Here is a 9,458-nt window from a genome sequence, read left to right as displayed (position 1 = left end):
GATGGTTTATAGACTCATAAACTGACAAAAGAGAGGTTGCATCAGTTCTTAACTATGAAACACTCCTAGCAGCAACAGCAAATCTCTAGGACAACATACCAATGGCATCAAAACAAGAGTATACTTCAGTGATAGAGTGAATTAAGTTCCCTGTTTGGGACCCAGGGCAGGGCTAGAGAAAAGAACTCTGAAAAGTAGAGCTCAAAAATGTATCCTCTGTCGGCCAGGCGCAGTGGCTCACACCTGTAATCCCCAGCACTCTGGAAGGCCGAGGCGGGCACATCATGAAGTCAGGAGATGGAGACCATCCTGCCTAGCACTGTGAAATCCTGTTTCTACTAAAAATACAAAAAATTAGCCGGCCGTGCTGGCAGGCGTCTATAGTCCCAGCTGCTTGGGAGGCTGAGGTAGGAGAATGGAGTGAACCCAGGAGGCAGAGCTTGCAGTGAGCCGACATCCTGTCACTGCACTCCAGCCTGGGCAACAGAGCAAAACTCCATCTCCAAAAAAAATACATATATATATATATATACACACACACACACACACACCCTCTGTCTTTTCCATACCCATGTGTCCCCTTCTGTGAGAGACTTCCTTACACCTTTGCGGGGAAGAGAATTTTTCTCTGCTATATTTGCTTGGAAGAATTAAAGGTGTAGGGCAAAAATTCTTGGAAATTATGTAGTTTACAATCCTCAAAAGTGAGAAAAATGAAGCCCAGAAGAGAAGGCCTTCCAGGAAAATTCCAGAGCCGAAGGTAGACCCAGTACATTGTTTTTGTTTTTGTTTTGAGAGGAAGTCTCACTCTATGGCCCAGGCTGGAGTGCAGTGGAGCCATTTCACTCACTGCAACCTCCGCCTCCTGGGTTCAAGGTATTCTCCTGCCTCAGCCTCCTGAGTAGCTGCGATTACAGGCGCCCACCACCACGCCCAACTAATTTTTGTATTTTTAGTAGAGACAGGGTTTCACCATGTTGGCCAGGTTGGTCTTGAACTCCTGACCTCAAGTGATCTGCCTGCCTAGAACTCCCAAAGTCCTCGGATTACAGGCGTGAGCCACCGCGCCTGGCCGACCTGGTAAGTTTTAATCAAGTACTCTGAACTATGCAACAAACACTAGGAAGTAATAGAAAAAAAATTAATCTAAAAACCCTCTGGAGAGTCAAAGAAATGCAGATTTAAAATAGCATGAATACTTGGATTCATGGTATCGAAAAAGGACTTCGCATTTACCCGCATGTACAAACTGCCTGCCCACCTCTATCAGAGCATTTTTCAAGCTGTGCTACAGTTAACTATGTACTGCCCAAAGCCAATCTGTCCCTGCAGATCATAAGCTCTTAAAGACCAGGACTTCAGGAGAACAAGCAAAACTTCAGAGAGAAGGGAGCCACCGAAACAGAGTTCATAGCAATGGGTTGGCAGGAGCTGATGACTGGAGGTGCGTGGTAGCGTTGGGGTCTGGGACAGGGGAGGGCAGAGAAGGCAAAAGGGCCTACATGACACGCTACAGGGCTGGAGCCACAGTTGCGGTGATTAGTTCAGTTTTGTCTGGTATGCCTGTTCCTTATACACCACCTCTTGTTCAGAAAGAACTTCAGGTTGAGTATTTGGACTCCTTGAGCCTTCTGCTGTTTGTCTCCGGGAGGTTTAACACTCTTAAAAGGGGAAAACTGTCCAGTTCGATTTTCCTTCCTGGGACATTACAGGTTTTTCAAAAGTTTGATGAAAGCATTCACTAAGGAGTGATTCCACTTTCCCTGGTGGCTGAGAAATACAGCGTCTGAGGGGCAGCATCAGGTCTTCCCATCAAGCTGAGGTCGGAGTCTCCCCACCCACCCTCGCTCCCCCTCGTAAATCTGACCTCTAACTGTAACTGTCTTGGCCTCCTTCCGTGGGTGTGGATGCTCCTGCTTGAAACGCATTTTCCAGCCGGCCAAATTCTTGGGAGAGTTTCTTCCACTCTCCAAGCGCTGAGAGCTACAAAGTTCAATCTGGCTTTCCAGATTTTTTTTCTTCCCATTACTAACGGAAGAAATCAAGAAGCGCGGGGCAGAAGGGCCCTGCTCCCTCCAATCAGAGCCCAGTTCGGGGCCAGAGGAGGAAGTGCGGCGGTGGGACGTGCGGTGACAGCCCCTCGCCCCCCGGGACCCGCTGGCCAGGGCAGAGGTCGGTGCGGCCGCTGCGCGACAACTCCCGGCCCGCGCCTCTCGCTTCCTCCCGCCGGGCAAGTGAGAGGATAAACCATGCGGCAGGGGCAGTGCGCCCCCACCAACCGCGCTCCCCGCGCACGGACCCCCATACACGCGCGTCCCAGGCGGGGTCGACCCAGAAGAGCCACGGGGCGGCGCATAGCCCCACTAACAGGGCGGCCAGTACTCACGTGAGCGGGTCCACGCAGCCACCTATATAGGTGACAAAACACTCAGGAAGCCGTCATGCGGCGTCGGGAAAGAGGCCCCACCCAGAGTCACGGACTCCCTAGTCGGAGGGTCCGCTCAGTCCCCTCGGTGAGTCTAGCGAAGCGGTCTCGCTGCGAGAGAGGGCGGGGAGGACGGCGGAGTCTCCCACTCGCGGTGACCCGGACCCCGCCCCACGAGTGGGTCCTCGCAGGGCTCCCTCTGCCGCACGCGGGGACCAGCCACGCAGCGGGGGAGCGGGCAGAAGCCAGCGCCCGGGTCCATGCAGTCCCCTCCGCGGCAGATGCGGGGAGCCGGGGAGCAATGGGGACCTGCCCCCACCCGCAGGGCGACCGGCACCCCCGCGCGGGCCCACGCGGTATCGCAGCAGGAGCGAAGCCCCCGGTGCCACCCGAGGCCAAGACACAGCCCAGGCGCAAGGACCCCGGATCCCGACCTCGGACCCTGAGGAGCCGAGCTCGGAGCCGCCACGCCCGGGGCAGAGACCCCAACCCGGTCAGGAGACCCCGTCGCCCGTCGCGCCATCTCACCTCAGGCAGCCGCCTCGCAGCGCTCGTTCCTCGCCGCGGCGCCTGGGCCGACTGGAGCGCAGCTGAGCAGCCCACAGAGCCGCGGCAGCCTCAACAATAGAGCCCCGGTGCGGGGCCGCCCCCGCCGCTTCAGCCCGTGTTCCCCGCTCAGGATCCGGCTCAGATCAAGGAGCTGCAGCTGGCGCGGGGCTGCGGCCGGGACACACACCGTGCAGGTGCACACGGCCCCGCCCGCCGCCCGCCGCCCCGCCCCCAGCGGAGCCGGGTGCCCAGGGCCCGTCCCCCGGCCAATGGGGAGCGATCCGCGCGGAGAGGGCGGGGCCTGGGGGAACAAAGGGAGGTTGGGCGGGGCGGCGCTGGGACTGGGCGTGCCGGATATCGCGGGAGGACCGGACCCAAGAGCTGGCCTCCTAGAGACCCAGCTCAACGTCCACCTGGAGTCTGCTCTACAGGACGCGCTCATCTCAAGCCTAGAACTCAGGCTTTTAGGGCAGAGAGCGAGAGATAGGCTTGCTTTACAAAAAGTGAAACTGAGGTCCAAGAAATACGATTGCCTGCTGCCCGAAGTCACGTAGTCCCATTCACTCGTTCACCTTGTCATTCAGCAAACATTAGAAAGCACGTATGGTGGGCGTTAGGAGTGAAGTAGGAGTGAAGTAGGGCAGGGCGCGGTGGCTCCCGCCTGTAATCCCAGCACTTTGTGGGGCCGAGGCAGGTGGATCACTTGAGGCCAGGAGTTCGAAACCAGCCTGGCCAACAAGATGAAACCCCATCTCTGCCAAAAATACAAAAACTTAGCCGATCGTGGTGGCGCGTACCTGTGGTCCCAGCTACTGGGAAGGCTGAGGCAGGAGAATCGTTTGAACCCGGGAGGTGGAGGTTGCAGTGAGCTGAGATGGTGCCACTGCATGCGCTCCAGCCTGGGCGACAGAGTGAGACTGTCTCCAAAAAAAAAAAAAAAAAAAAAAAATTAATAGATGGGAAGTAGAAGCGAACTTAGGCTTTCCCTGAAGGAGCTCGGCCAAGGAGTACCTGAAATGTCTCTGCATCTCTTTAAGGTCTGATAAAGGAACCAGGAGCGAGCACTAATCACTACCCTTTCCTGCCTCAGAGCTTTCATGTGTTTGCTGTTCCCCGCCTGAAATGCCAAGTACCAATGGTATTTATTTATTTATAGAAATGGGGTCTCCTTATATTGCCCAGGGTGGTCTCAAACTCCTGGCCTCAAGCTATCCTCTCATCTCAGCCTCCCAAAGTCTTAGGATTACAGGCATGAACCACTGTCTCCAGCCCTGATCGTCTTTAAAACCTCTTTCCTCATCTTATTTGAGCTTCCTGCATCATGTGCCCCCACACCCTTGGTTTTCCTGTACTTCCATAGCTGCTTCCTCTGTGGGTACCAAGAACCCACCCCCTTCTCTGCCCAACTTGTATATGTCTGGGCTCAGGCCAAATGTCCTTCCATTTGCAGTGGACGCTGCTACAGGAAATCTCATGCCCTTCCGGGCTTCACAAACCATCCACATACTCTGCTCCCTGCCAAACATCCATCCCAGTCAGATGCCAACCCTGACCTTTCCCAAAGCCCCAGCTGGACAGAGGGAAGCATCTCAAATTTTCCGTGGACCAAAACAGAGTGGTTTATTAGTGCCCTAACCTGCTCATCCACATTCTTGTGATTCTCTGTAAACAGCCCCTCCATCCACCCAGTTGCTCAGGTGAAAATCTCAAATCCTCCTCCAGTCCTTCCTCCCCCAACATCTCATGCAGCCCTCTGCCTTCCTAGGACGCTGAGCACCTCTCACTCCCAGCACCAGCTACGGTGCTGTCTGAGTGGCTGCCACCCACTTGGCATGAAGTGTGACCTCTCGCCTGGTGTGGTGGCTTACACCTGTAGTCACAGCACTTTGGGAGGCTGAGGCGGGCAGATCGCTTGAGGCCAGGAGACTGGGACCAGCCAAGCCAATATGGTGAAACTAAAATACAACAATTAGCCAGACATGGTAATGCGTGCCTATCATCCCAGCTACCCTACCCAGGAGGCTGAGGCAGGAAAATTGCTTGAATCTGGGAGGCAGACGTTGCAGTGAGCCAAGGTCACACCACTGAACTCCAGCCTGGGTAACAGAGTGAGACTCTGTCACAAATTTAAAAAAGAAGAAGAAGAAGAAGAAGAAGAAGAAGAAGAAGAAGAAGAAGAAGAAGAAGAAGAAGAAGGAGGAGGAGGAGGAGGAGGAGGAGGAGGAGGAGGAGGAGGAGGAAGAGGAGGAGGAGGGGGAGGAGGAGGACGAGGAGGAGAAGGAGAAGAAGTGTGACCTCTCTAAGGCAAGGCAGTGTCCCACTCTGATTCACTTCCACGTGTAAAACAAGACCAGCACCCTAAAGACACTCACTCAGGGAGGTTGCTGGGATGGTGGATGCACAGTTAAGGTCTTCATGGTGGCTGGGGCTGACCCCATCCCCATCGTTCTTCCCACACACACCCGCACACTCATCACTCCCACACTCGCACCCACCACTGAAAGCCTGGCCCCTAATCTGATTTGCCTAACAAGGTCCCCGGATGAACAACACATGCTTCCTACCTCTCCCCTGCTAGGGCCCCACCGTGTTCTGGGATGTACTCAGGGATCAGGAGAACAAAACCTCAGGGAGAGAAAGGACATTCCAGGGTGCAGGCCACTGCATCCCCCTCCATGCCCTCACCCCTGCCTGACACACCCTCACCCCTGTACCTGGCCAGCTCCTACCAACCCTTAAAGTCTCACCAAGTTCAGTGGTGGCAGCCACACCCTATGATCCCTCAATGACCTACGCCCTTGCATAGTCTTCCTGACCTTGGGTACGAGCAAAACCGGTGACTGGCTTCTAACCCATAGAGCCTGGCAAAAGCAATGGGATGTCACTGTCACGGCGCATCACCTGCACACACTAGAGAGAAAAGTTCCACCTGCAGGCGCTGCAGGAGGTAGATGCTGTGCTGAGAAAATACCTTTGGAGGGGCTCCGTAGGCAAGGAAGCAAAAAGCTGGGCCCTTGCCAAGCGGGTCCGAGGAAATGAATTCTGCCAAAAACCTCAACGGACCTGGAAATGGATTCTGCCCTGGTGGAGCCTCAGATGAGGATGCATCCCAGCTGCTTAGCGTGAGATCCCAAGCACAGGACCCGCTAAAATGTGCTCAACTCCTAGCTTGCCAAAATTGGCTTAAAGATGTGTGTTGTTTTAAGCTTCTAAGTATTTAGTTATTGCCTGTGAAAGTGTTAAAATATGAGACAATAACTTAAGTCCCCTCCTGATCACACACATTCTTCTTTCTGGCATTCATCACAATTCTACTTATTGATTGAAAATCTCCCTCTTGACTGGGTGCAGTGGCTCAGGAGTTCCAGACCAGCCTGGCCAACATGGTGAAACCCCATCTCTACTAAAAATACAAACATTAGCTAGACGTGGTGGTGCAATCCGGTAATCCCAGCTACTCGGAAGGCTGAGGCAGGAGAATTGCTTGAATCCAGGAGGCAGAGGTTGCAGTGAGCCGAGATGACACCATTGCACTCCAGCCTAAGTGACAAGAACAAAACTCTGTCTCAAAAAAAAAAAAAAAAAAAAATTATCTCTTGCCACTAGCATGAAGGTCCCATGAGAAGAAAAATGGGAACTCTTGCTCATAACAGTGCCCCAAATGCCCAGCACGGTGTAGTTCTAGGGCAGTGGGTCGATGGTGGACGCTGCTGGTTGGAGGGCCCAGCTGGCCCTCCCAACTGCCTCCTCCCTGGTCACGTTCCATTATAGAGAACAGAATAGTTTCTTGCCTTTCTAGAGTCCCTCTTAGTGGGGATTGGCCAAGTGACATTGTCCCGCCCCAGGAGATATAAGTGGAAGTTGGCCGAAAGGTTTCTAGCCTTGGTGTGCTGGGACGATTTGAACCAGGACATGAGAGCTGACCGTCCATTGTTCGGGAATTCTGCAAGTTGGTTGTTCAACACATTCAGTACTTCAAAATCTTAAATAACATAAACTCCCAAATTAAAAAATGCGTTAGACCAGATGCAGTGGCCCACGTCTAACACATTGGAAGCCTGAGGCAGGAAGATCACTTGAGCCCAGGATTTCAAGACCAGCTTAGGCAAAAAAGGAAGACCCTGTCTCTACAAAAAATTTTAAAATTAGCTACGCATGGTGTTGTGTGCATGCAATCCTAACCACTCAGGAGGCTGAGGTGGGAGGATCGCTTGAGCCATCTGTTCAAGGCTCCAATGAGCTATGATAGTGCCACTGCACTCCAGCCTGGGTGACAGAGCCAGACCCTGTCTCAGAAATAAATATATTTCATATATTAATAAATTTATAATAAATGTATGTATATACACATTTATGTATTATAATTATATATTTAGACATAAATATATATTTCTTGTTTTATTTATTGATTGATTTATTTTGAGATGGAGTTTAACCCTTGTCACCCAGGCTGGAGTGCAATGATGCAATCTGGGCTCACCGCAACCTCCACTTCCCAGGTTCAAGTGATTTTCCTGCTTCAGTCTCCTGAGTAGCTGGGATTAAAGACACGCACCACCACATCTGGCTAATTTTTGTATCTTTAGTAGAGATGGGATTTCTCCATGTTGGTCAGGCTAGTCTCGAACTCCTGACCTCAGGTGATCTGCCCACCTCGGCCTCCCAAATTGCTGGGATTACAGGTGTAAGCCACTGTGCACAGCCTATATGGTATATTTATATATTATAATTATGTATATTAATTTTATATAATTATATATAAATATAAATATAAAAACTTTCCTTGCCTTCTCTTGTTTCTACCTACAGTCAGTCCCATGACTTCAAATATCTACATGTAGTAATTTTAAATGTGTTTTTATATATATATATTTTGTTGTTGTTGTTGTCGTTGTTGAGACGGAGTCTCATCCTGTCGCTAGGCAGGAGTGTAATGGCACAGTCTCAGCTCACTGCAGCCTCTGACTCCCGGGTTCAAGCAATTCTCCTGCCTCAGCCTCCCAAGTAGCTGGGCATATAAGAGCCCACCACCACGTCCAACTAATTTTTGTATTTTTCGTAGAGACAGGGTTTTGCCATGTTGGTTAGGTTAGTTTTGAACTCCTGATCTTAACTGATCGCCCACTTCGGCCTCCTAAAGCGCTGGGAATACAGGCGTGAGCCACATTGGCCAAAATATTTTTCTGTTTCCAAACATTTTACATGAGAGGAAAGCGGAGAATAAATCATCTGACACTCTACTATAAAAAATAATCTTGTGCCTCTCTTCTTTTCGTCTTTCCCAAGTGTGCATATTACCAAAATGTCTTTAGGTTGAGGTCCCCCCATGAAAACTTTACAGGATGCTGTGTCCTCAGCCACCCTCCTGTCTTTTCCTACTCCTGGCATTTTAGAACTGTTTGGGAATGACCCAGGATACCCACTATGGGTGTCTTTTGGAGGGTCTAGTGAGTATCAGCCCGGGGTCATCTCATCGCCAAGGACAGCCTGAGGTAGGGGGTAGTGTCTCTCAGGGGAGTAGCTGGATGCTCTTGGCCTTAGAGGAATCTCCTGGTATAGTTTCATCTAAAATGGTGACCCCTTAGGGTTATTAAAATTTTAGGACATTAAAATGAATGGACAATACAACATAATGTGATTAAAACTAGGTCATGAAAACTGTTCCTCCAGCCGGAGTTTTTATTCCTCGGAGACACATTGATGGTCTGCCAATGGGATGGTGATATTGAGAGGAAAAGGCAGAAATGGTTTCTGCGCTCTAGATTGTCTCAGACTTGTGAAGAGAGAAAAACTGTCCCAAAGGACAAGGAAAACCCACCCCAGAGAGGATGTGCAACAACCTGAACATTAAAATGCACTGAAGGCGCACAGGAGGACAAAGAGCAGTGCCAGTGCCTCCTACGTGATCACTGAGCACTTTACTGAACAGGATGGGTGTCCCGAGGGATAGAATGGCCTGCTGTGACACTTACAAAGGTCTGTGTTGGAGTCAGCACTGCCTCTCCCTGAGTTTGTTACCTTGAATAGGCTTGTCCTCTTATTTGTGTTTCAGTTTTTCATTGACTGTAAGATACATTTTCTCAGTACAACTTGAAAGATAAACATACTATTTACAAAAAGGCAAGGTAAAATGGTGTATTTTATTTGCTAAAAATTCATATTTATTTCTTCCCCAGAGTGAGTGTAGTAAGTTTTAAAGGTCTGTTCTTTTTAAGGGTAATTTCAAATGGAATTGTAGGACTTAGCTTTGTCAATGTTACTGGTGAAATAAAAGTGTGATAGATAAATTGATGATTTACAAAGATTCACCAAAATGTAAGTTTCCTTCCTGTAGCATGGTGAAGAATTTATGACAGTGGACACATTTGTATCCTCTTATCTGGATATTCGAAGGTTTTTTTTTTTTTTTTTTTTTTTTTTTTGGAGACACTGTCTTGCTCTGTAGCCCGGCTGAAGTGCAGTGGCGCCATCTCCGCTTACTGCA

At 50.6% G+C, this 9,458-nt stretch overlaps 1 pseudogene; it reads left to right on the top strand.

The window, feature by feature from the left end:
• The first annotated feature begins 2,381 nt into the window (after positions 1-2,381).
• LOC140711255 (uncharacterized) lies at positions 2,382-5,138 on the top strand (annotated as a pseudogene).
• Positions 5,139-9,458: the final 4,320 nt, after the last annotated feature.

This window comes from Chlorocebus sabaeus, unplaced genomic scaffold (assembly GCF_047675955.1).
Source record: "Chlorocebus sabaeus isolate Y175 unplaced genomic scaffold, mChlSab1.0.hap1 unalloc_scaffold_413, whole genome shotgun sequence".
Taxonomy (NCBI): domain Eukaryota; kingdom Metazoa; phylum Chordata; class Mammalia; order Primates; family Cercopithecidae; genus Chlorocebus; species Chlorocebus sabaeus.
Note: the sequence above shows the minus strand (reverse complement) of the source record. Positions and strands in the feature narration are given on the sequence as shown.